A 9,798-nucleotide genomic window follows, 5' to 3' on the forward strand; every position below is an offset into this window, starting at 1 on the left:
TCCAGTGTCATGATAATAGGCTAATAAAGTATTGGAATAGAATATCATCGATGATTCCATGATGAAATTCTAAAGATGTTTTAATTTTCATCCTGTCACCCAGTTAATTTTCAGTTGTTTTAAAACATTCTTAAAACTTTCATTTCGATGTATGATTTAGATGTATAATAATAATTAATACATTTAACAAAAAACTTTGAGTCATCTTTAGTCGTGAGTATACAATAACTTTTACTGTTTATGCTTCTAATCTTATTGTTGATGAAAAAGGGCAGTAAAGAGCTTTGGACTGAAATAAACTCATTATTACAGTATATTATAGCAGAAAATTAAAAACATTAGTTAATCCACTTTGTCAGTGAAGACTTTTGTCAGCAAACTCATTTACAAACTTATAGTAACATCCAATGTATTATGAATGCTCACATTAAATAGTTTTCTAAATTATTACTTTTCTGTTTGACAAAACGATACCCAATCATTTTGGTGACATGTATATTTTTATTGTCAATAGATGTCATTTCAAAGTTGTAAATTAGTTCTGAGCCTTGTTTAGCATACTGCTCTGGAGGTAGGTGTCAACTTTTTTCGTTTGGCTATTACTTAAAAATGTAGAACTACTTTGTGAATTTTTAAGTGTTTTGTCAGATATATGCTCACATATAAAAATAGGGTAATCTGAACATGCTGAACATGTGAGGTGTGCTTGCAGTATTAGCCTATTTTGTTTACTAAAATAAATTAGGGACAGTAATGTCACTTTAATAAACAAAGTCTCATTTCATAAATGTTTTTGAATGTTTTGCTAATTTTAAAAGTCAATACACAAACTCTAACTCTAGAACATTTGGGTTCTGAGATCAGGGACAATAAAAAGACAACTAAAGGCAAAACCATTTAAAATAAACTCAATTAGCGTACCACATAATTCTGTCAGAATAAATAAGAATTCGGATCTCAATAAAAAAACATTCTGTATATAGAAAGACAGAGGCAGGTCATAGGCAGCTTTCAGTAAGGATCCTAAGACAGCTACCAAGCATGTCTGATATAGTTTGTCATATTAAGCAGTTTTCAAAGCTGCCTGCCAACAGTTTCCCAAAGGAGTTGTATATTGTTCTGGCTTAGTCAGTTGCACAAGTCTGTAATCATTGTAAACTACACTCTTCCAATGCAACACATGAACACATTGAAAAATAATTAATTTGCCAATAATTAAAAAGTGATTTCATTAGATACTGCAAAATTAGTCCCTATTCAAATATACAATAACATATCTAATTTGCTATTTCACCTCAATACCTAATGCAGGCATTGAAAATGAGCTATTTCAGATATCCTTAATATGATGTTCATTAATTCATTTTTTACAATTACTTAACAATAAATAATTAAAAATCTTTTACTCAACGATTAAACCATGGTCTTTTGTAGAAATCAAGTCATCACAGTGGTTATTAATGATAGTTTCACTGATATGTACCGTTTACTGGTATAGTAAAACTGAATTAATTTGACTGCACCATCACTTTTCAACAGAGGTTCATAAGACAGATATTAATGTTAAAAGACTCACAGGAGTTTGCATTGAGCACCTGCTTTGAATTCTATTAAAATTCCATTTTAAAGTTACATATAATTACATCTATTTTATTTACTTAATTTGAATAGAACAAGCAGGGCATGCAAACTTCTCTATGGTGAGAACTCTGCGTGAATAATCAAAAGGCTGTTTGCAATGTTGATTTGTACATTTAAACGGCTGATGTTTAGAACTTTATAGCACTCAGTTTTAAAAATTGACTTTGTAAAACACACTTGTTTGAAATAGTTAAGCCATTTAATACACTGTAGCCTAATAATAAGGCTCGGTATAGTTCATGGAGACGAGGGATATTAAATCCAGATTGACCTTTAGTTTTGTTTCCTCCTGGATAAAGAGACTGTAAATAAGTCAGCAAGAAAAGTGAGGGACTTTTAGGGGCAGCTGTGTTATACTGACCCAGTCATAATGCCCCTAAAAATCCTTATTGCTCTTGCAATGCTCAGTGATGAACTTAAATCAGTCGTAACATAACCGTTCCCTCAGGATCTGTAATATAGTGACTAGCCTCAACATGTGTTTTCCTCATGGACATCATCCCTTGGAGTAGGATGTTTATAGAATCTGAGGTCAATTGGTGAATTACAGGTATTAAAAATGTTTCCAATATGCAGTAAAATCCAGATCCCAGCATATCTGTTAAACGTTGAAGTTGAGAAATGTTATGCATTCAAATCAGTAATTCTCATTTCAAATATATCTTCTTTTCTCATTCATGTCACATTTTTACACCTTGGCATAGGGCCATCCATTGTCTCCCAGGAAAGCAGTGAATGGAGTTTTTCATATGAATGGGGGAGTACCAGTTGCATTGCTCAGAATCTATATGCATTTCAAATGGTTATCCACCGAGTAATTGTAGATGGTTTTCATGCTGTTAGTTTCACAAACAGAGAGAGAATGAGAGTGCCAGTAGCAACAGAGTAACATAAACAGTGAGAAAAGTAGAGAGAGGGAAAGAGAGACAAAAAGACATGGCATGGTTCAAGCAAGAAAGCAAGCTAGCTGATGACTCAGGCTCATACGCTTCATATGGAGGGAGGGAGTGGGGGATGAGGAAGGGAGGGAGGAATGACTCATCAGAGCATGTGGAATCTCATATGGCTATCACAGGATCGAGGTTCTCTTTTCTTACTCGCTACTGCCTGCCTTTTCATGACTCTGTCTGAGGGAAATGAAGACTGCCCACTCTGTCTGTCAGCAGCAACAACCTCTGTCTACAGGGACAGCAGATTGCAATGCTCCAGATCGAATGGCCCTTTGGAGAGTCTGGCAAATAAATACATTTAACTTTTCATTTAAGTTTAGAAGAACATATACTGTTTGTCAAGTTTAGACCATATTGGATTGGTTAGCATCTAAAATAGGAGTTTTAAATGTCTAAACACTGTATACCTGTATATATTTTATAGCTGTATACCATCTCAGAAATGTAAAGCAAGACACCCTTAAAGCTGAAACGTGTAATTTTTTCGATATTAAAATACTTTCTTGTATCCCAGCTTAATATACAGAGACAGCTATAAGTAAGCCATTTGTAGGTTAATTCTCTCAAAATATGTAAACACAGTCTCTCTGTGGCATTATAAAATTATTGTTTTTTATGAGCAGCCCGACACAGCTTAACCAACTGCGTGAGTTTGAGGTGGGACTATCTGTTTGATCAACCAGTAGAAGAAATAGAAGGTATTCAGAAACAAAGTTTATTTTTGCAATTCCATTCTGTGGCGTTAGTGGCGCAGAAATTACACACTTCAACTTTAAATATATATTTTGAACATAACAGCCCATAGTGAGACATGATGTCACACTATATAATGGAAACGTTTATTAAACAGCCTATTATAGGCTTTTCTGCCAAATTTAATAGTAAAACGATTATAAACACAAAAATGTAAAAGATAACAAATATGAACAAATTACAAATATTGTAATTAATAAATGTTATAAATTAATAACATTTAAAAAAACATGTGACCACTTGCACCAATTAAAAATGCCCCAACTTGACAAATAATACATTACACAGACACTTCTGTTTGTACCCACAAATAAACAGCTCACTAAAATCCCAGTCTGTCCTTTTGCCAAATATAACTGTTGGCATGATCATATTTATGTTAAATGGTCAAGGTGTGTCATTGTATACAGTATATTGATGGCTTTTCTCATGAATACGGTACAAAATAGGACCTGAAATTCTTTAAATTTTTTAAGACTTTTAAGAGTCTTTTTGTTTTCTTTTCCAACAAATCATCCGTGAAAGGAGGGACTTAATCTTCAGAAAATTCAGAGTAATTATTATATGAACTGTTTTATTTTTTATTCATTCTATAATAAATACAGTAAAAAACAACTATGCCATAGTGATGAACAGGGTTGCAAGTAACAGGGTCGCACATTTTACCTAAATTAACCTACAGTATCACTCACTTAAAGCTATCTAGATGGGGGTCAAATATTGCATTTTTGTTAATGATAAACTTATATTGACTATAAATTAAAGAAAAAATGCTTATTTGATCAACACTACAATTTATGCACAAAAAAAAAAAATAAATAAATAAATAAAAATTATTCAGTATGAATTCAAAATAATTACATTGTTTGTTGGATACAGCTGAAATGGTCAAGACTACTTGGGACCGGTGGGACAAGCAAAAACAAAAGTTTGAGGGAGGATACAGATATTTGATAGTTTATCTTTATTTTTAGATAGTTTAATTAACATCTAATAGCTTTTACAGTCATTGGATTTAATGCTTTAAAAAAATAATGGTACTCCAAAATGCATCCTATGTGGTGATTTGATTCTGTTCTGTTATAATATTAAATATCTTCACTGGTCTTGTAGATTGCCATTATACATGATGTAGAAGGTTGTAAACCTAACAAAGATATCTTAGCACGAGTAATGTCTTCCATATTCCTCCCCCTTGAGCTTTCTGGTGCTGAGAGATTTGTGGCTGGTTTAAACTGTTTGAGCTCAGTGATTTGTGCTGTTAATTGCCACTGCTTTCTACATGATGAAATCAAGCTTAACCTGCATCCTGGATAGCTTATTCCACAGGAAATCAATTCACTTATGTTTAATATTGCTGATATATGGATGGAATTACTTAACAGAGACAGGGTTTTCACCAGGAAGCTTGCAGTGGTACCTGGAGAGGTTGCTAGAATTAATGTTTCTAATGGACAGTTGGATGTTGTTTCAAGGGCAAGCTTTTTTTCTTTACCAGTTGTTCTATAGTTTTGAGATTTGCTAGAATATTACATTTTCACCTTGGATAGATCAAGAGCTGTACATTCTAACAAGAGTTAAAATATATTTTATATTTAAAAGTATGTTAAAATTATGTTAAATGTTAAAATTAATTTTAAATGAACTAAACCCTGTGGTACAGTGTTAACATATGGCAACATACAATTTTCCTTCACTTTCACATATAAAAAAATGGCAAAAAATGTATTTGCTGGAATGACAGGCCAGACTTTAATAATAATATTTAGATTTTTTATCTTTAAACTCTTTAAATTTTTATTCAAATCTTTAAACCAATAATATGCTATTTTTTTTTTTTAATTTCTTGCATAATAATATGCAATAATATTTCAATTTACATTTGATTTTCTTTCCAAAACTTATTCCGGGGGGGAGGGAACACACGATGAAGCGCTCCACAGATTGTGCTATTAAAACACATTTCTGCTCATTTCCTCTACATCCAGATTTTTTTACTGCATTTTTTTTCCAGTGTTGTAATTCACAGATCAACAGTACCTAACATAGTTTTACAGAAAATTTACAAAATATGAACGTTGCCATATGGAAATTCTGTACCTCAATGGAACAGCAATACAGTTTCACATAACTATGTTCTATGGAAAGGGCAAGAAACAATGAGGATGAGGAACAGTGAGGATTGATTTGAGTTTGTATGAGTTCCATGTCTATATAATGTATCAATTCATAAAAGAAACATTAATTAGAGGAAAATTTATACTTTTTGAGTTACCATGTTTCAACATTAACTTTCATTTCCCTAAAAAATTAACATATTGATAGAGAAATTAAAACATTGAATATTGTTAGGAAAAAAGAAGTGGACCTTTTTTTAGCTACTGACAGGGGAATGTTTTTTATGTCTAATAATTTATAGACATAAGAAATATAGGCCTATCTACTGTTTCTTGCCCACCTGCATAGATGTTCTATACAAATCGTAACATCTTAAGTAGATAAAATATCTTAATCTTAAAAATTCTGATGATACATTTCATGTAAAATGAGACCACACGTGTGGGAGAACTAATAAAAATTTCAGAGGGACTTGTCTGACATTGTATTATCTCTCTTCTGTAACTGTTGTTTTGAAATGTTGTCTGTGAAAAAAACAGATTTGGCTCCCATCCAAGGTGTGAGTAGTCTGTGCCAAGGAGTACAGAATCACCAACTTTAAAAGCAAATAGTGAGTTTACCATGGCAGGCCCATGCAGTGAACCAACAGAGTCAACAGTAATGTATTATGGGCCCCACCGCAGAGCTGCATGAGGAGATCCTTCACTATACTTTTTGGCCATTTCATTTGGAAATATCTTACTGTAAATGAACCAGGCAAACAAGACAAGTTGTCCGGCTGCAGTAAAAGACTTTAAACAAACCTGCAAACAATCATGCAAAAGAATTTGCCATTTGAATATGCAGGTCTTTAGTCTTATGTTTTGTTTCAGATTCCTATACAAGACCATAAATGTTTGTTGAGATTTGCGTGGGTGAGGATTGATTGTTCCTGGGAGGTTATTGGAAGGTTTCCAGAAAGTTAAGAATCCTTGACCCATAACCCTTTCACCCACTCACAAGGGCCGATCTTCGTCCTTAACACATGCATATATTCAAACAGAAAGACTTTCACAAAAATGCACACAATGCCTCTCCCACTCTCTCCTCCAACACACCCTTATGCTCCCAAAAGAGGAACTTACCACGTGTATTAGAAAGAAAAAACTCTCAATAACAGACATATAGGGACCTGGTTTAAACTTCTTTATTCATGTAACCATTGTACCAGAAGCTAAATTTTATTCCTTGTAAAAAAAAATAATAATAAAAAAAACATTTCCTTTATTGATGGCAGCTGATTTAAGATTACTCGATTGTTATAGTAGCTACCTTGATGACAGTCTTTCTTTTTCTGTGTTTGTGTGTGCCACATTAACAGACGTACAAACATCTTCTGTTCCAAAGAGGGCATGCACATGACGTAAAGCCTGAAATTCTTATCAGACATCAGTGAAACTCAGATGAGTGGGCGTTCATGTCAGGGTTTACCACATAAAAGTAATTTTGCCATTTCATGTATAAACGGAATATCCAATCCATATATTAATAATCACAAAGTGTTTCTCAGGTTTATTAGCATTCCAGTGTAAAAGTCAACACATATGGAGTCTACATGGTTGTGTAGGACTAAGTCATATAAAAGCATGTAAAATTTAATTGAAGACATCAGTGATGTCATCTGACATCACAAGATCCTTCGATTCTCAGAAATTGTGAAGAGTGCAGAGATTTAAAAAAAAGAAAAAAGTGTTTGTTGCTATTACAGTTAGAAATAATTAAGAAACTAATACTCTTTTTTTCAGTGGAATTATGGCAGCAAAAAGTGCAGCTTTAAGAATTTTCTATATAATTATTGTGTGATAATTTGCTTGCTTCAGTTATTCAAATGTCCCAGTGACATTTATTTACACTGTCTGTAGAATTTGATTAATCTTGTAATTAAAATAATTTGCATTCACACTTCATCATGTGTCCTAATGATTATTTAAAATGGTGAAAACATGGTCACATACTGTACATTTCCTATATTATTCTAAACCAACAAACCAAGATATTCCTCAGTGTATGTAGAAGTATTTAGTTGAAATTTCACCTGCGAGGGGCTCACTAAAAACGCGTCCACATCGCTTTCGCGCAACAGCGACCCCATGTGTATGTAGAGGTATTAAGTTTGTAAATTGTTAAGCGTTAGTATGAAGGTTATGTATTATTAGCTATTCTTTAAGGGATAGGTCACCCAAAAATGAAAATTCATATACATCTGTGATAGCATTAGGGTGAGTAAATGAGAGAATTCTAATTTTTGGGTGAACTATCCCTTTAGCTATACTAGCTAACATAGCTTATCACAGGCATACAATACTCACATTAAAATATAGCTGATACCAATCACTATTAACTAGGGCTGTGAATTGCCACAGACCTCTCGATTCGATTTTTACAATGATATTGATTTGCCAATTTGATGTGTATTGCAATTTTGTAAGTATTGCAATTTGATGTTTTGATATACACTCACTGAACACTTTATTAGGAAAACCTGTACACCAACATCATGCGATTATCTCATCAGTCCTTCGTGTGGCAGCAAGTGCAATGCATAAAATCCTGCAGATACATGTCAGGACCTTCAGTTAATGTTCACATCAACCATCAGAATGGGGAAACATTTTTATCTCAGTGATTTCGAACATGGCATGATTGTTGGTGCCAGACAAGCTGGTTTGAGTAATTCTGTATCTGCTGATCTCCTGGGATTTTCACACACGTCTGTAGAGTTTACTCAGAATATGAAGGTAAATCTGTTGCAAAACTCGAAAGCTTGTAGATTTGAATTTGAGAACTTGTACAATAAATATTTGTACTTTTAAGATGAAATTTACCCTCAAACCCCGATGTGAAAACTTGTAAAATAAAAATCTGAAGTTGAACACTGCAATATGCACTCACAGACAATAATCCAAAACCTGTGTTTTGAATTCAAAGTTGCAGATAAATAGTCACAAATGTGTAAAATGACATTCATATGAATACGAGGACAGACACAAACTAAATTTTGCAGTAAAACAACAAATCTGCAGTTACAACCTCTCAAATCTGCCACTGCAACTTCAAATCTTCCTTCCTTGACTTTTGCAACAACTTTTGTGTAAAACCTGTGGCAAAATTCACTTGTGCACTTGTAAATCAAGATGTGAGAGAACAGAGTACCGGGACTGGGCTGGGCCAATGAAGTCATGACCAATCACAAGAGCTGGAACGACTGATGTCAAGCCAATCAAAATGGATCATAGTACTTACTTGATGGCTGTTGTTCATGGCATCCTACAGTTTTTTACTGCTATTTTTCACTGCTAAACTATTTATTAAAGCTGAAGCGTGTTACTTTCTCTCATCCCAGCTTAATATACAGAGACAACTGTAAGCCATTTGTTGATTACTTTTCTCAAAATCTATAAACACTGTCACTGTGGCGCCATCGCACAATAACATTGACTCAACCAACAGTGTGAGTTAGTGGTGGGACGATCTGATAGTTCAATCAACATTAGATGGGGGCGTCAGAAAGCTGTTTATTTTAAAAACGTTTATTTTTGCAATTCCGTTTGGTGGTGCAGAAATTACATCAGCTTTAAAGCAGTGTCAGATAGAGTCTGCAGAATGACTCCTGACAAATACCCTCCACAACGCCTAAAAAAATAAGCCTGTGGATTATGCATAATAACAGGAACAGTAGCTGGGGAGGAGGAGGGTTTCAGAGATGAAAAAAAAAGAGAACCAATTTATCTGCAAAACTGAACAATTTAAATGATAGACAAAGACAATGCAAGTTGAATGGATGTCAAAGGACCTATCAGCTTACACCAAGTGAGCAGATTGGTTTCACATGCGAGCGAGCAGACTGGCTAAAAGATAACAAGTTCAAAGAATCTATCAGCTTGCACCATGTAGTTCCATGCCTGAACTTCAGTCATTAAATACATTTAAAAACAAAAATCTTTCTCTGTATTATTTATATAACGTTTTAGCAGAGTTGTTTCATTTTTGTTTTGACATAGATAAACTGAAAAGTAGTCTTTACCTTAACAGATTTTAACCTTCAAATGCCCTGACAGAATTAATCAGTGTAGGTCAAGATGTTACACTTTTGTGAAAAAAAAAAAAAAACTACAAGAAATTAACACCTGTTGCAAGTCAACCACGTTTTCCCTATCTTAGATTAAAGTACAGATAACCTAATGAGATATTACTTTAGAAAAAGTAAAAGTACTCCTTTTAAATTTTTTAAAAGTTATGCTATGTACTTTTGAATGTACTTAAGTTAGCATTAACCTATTGTTTATATTTTTTTTGC

Source organism: Myxocyprinus asiaticus, chromosome 9 (assembly GCF_019703515.2).
Source record: "Myxocyprinus asiaticus isolate MX2 ecotype Aquarium Trade chromosome 9, UBuf_Myxa_2, whole genome shotgun sequence".
Taxonomy (NCBI): domain Eukaryota; kingdom Metazoa; phylum Chordata; class Actinopteri; order Cypriniformes; family Catostomidae; genus Myxocyprinus; species Myxocyprinus asiaticus.